Raw genomic sequence first — 1,349 nt, forward strand, 5'->3', positions numbered from 1 at the left:
AAAGGGAATGGGAGGTAGGTGCAGGCCCCCCCTCCCACACAAGGGATTTTTCCTGGAAGGAAAGGGAGGTTTTTAGTTGGTCGCCCCACCCTTGGGGGGTTGGGCTTCTTTCCAATTCTCCCTTCGCAGTCCCTCGCCGATTCTCGCTGCAACCTTCATGGCCACCCCGCGGGCGTCCCACTCTCGTCGTTCTCCCTCCGGTCGCTTCCTCCTCTGTCACGTCGCTCTCCTCTGCCTCGTTCTGCGACGCCGCCGCGCCGCCTGCCGATCCCTTGCTCTCGGGGCTTCTCCCGCCTCTCGGCGCAGCTCTGCCCTCCTCGCGGCATATTTTGTTTGGCCCCTCCCTCGTGCCTCGAGTTTAGAGAGAGATTTTTGAAGACCAACAAGAAATTTCACGACGCTCACTGCACTCCAAGTGCTCGAAGTGCACAGAGATTTGGGCTCGGCAGCTTGTTAGCCCTCAGCCGAAGCTGGGGCCGGTCCCGTAGCCGAGAGAGCCCGCGCCGATGAGTTCGACGCGGTCGGGGGGGCCTGCGGAGAGGCCAGCGAGGTGGCGATCGCTGTACTTCATGGTGTCATCAAGTGACCGGCTGACAAGCCAGAGGTCGATACTCTGGACGACCCATAGGATGCCACGAATGCCTGGAGGAGAGGGAGGCGAGGCCAGAGGCAGACTCAGCTGCTCTCGGGTGATCTCGCTTTGGTGGCTGAAGGACCCGATGGTCCTGTCGAGTTTATCAAGCTCTCCTCGCGCAAAGGACGACGACTCTTCTGACACCCACTCCGATCATTTGCCGCCAAGTCATATCGTTGCTCAGGTCCACTCTCGTTTCTGACACTTTAATGTTGGCGGCTCCTGGAATTCTTTTTTCCACTTCGATCTCTGCAAATGCTCGCCGCCCTCGCCAGCGCAGTCGCGGGGTACCAGCCTCCTTGCCTCGCCCGGAGCAGTGGGCTCCAGTCCACCACCCTCCGCCGCGCGGTGGCTCCCGTTGCCAACATCATCGACCCCAACGAGCCCTCGTCAGAGGTTCGGCGTGCCGGGCCGGCCGATGCGCCGGAGCAGCGGATCGACTCGGAGGAGACGTACAGGATCATGTTTCGGACGCTGATGGAGACGGAGAACAAGGTGGCGGACGAGGTCGCCAAGAACTACGCGCTCTTTGACTACGGCTTCATGCAGCGTCTCGAGGAGGCCAAGGCGCAGGCGGCGCCAGGGTCGGACGAGGCGGGCAGGATAGAGGAGGTGGACGTGGCGCTCAAGTCGGAGATGGCGCGGCGGATGGGCGAGGCCGCGGAGGCGCTGAAATCCGTGCTGACCTCGCCCTCCGCCGTCGTGATGGAGGGGC

The sequence above is a fragment of the Emiliania huxleyi genome (assembly GCF_000372725.1).
Source record: "Emiliania huxleyi CCMP1516 chromosome Unknown EMIHUscaffold_155, whole genome shotgun sequence".
Classification (NCBI taxonomy): Eukaryota; Haptophyta; order Isochrysidales; family Noelaerhabdaceae; genus Emiliania; species Emiliania huxleyi.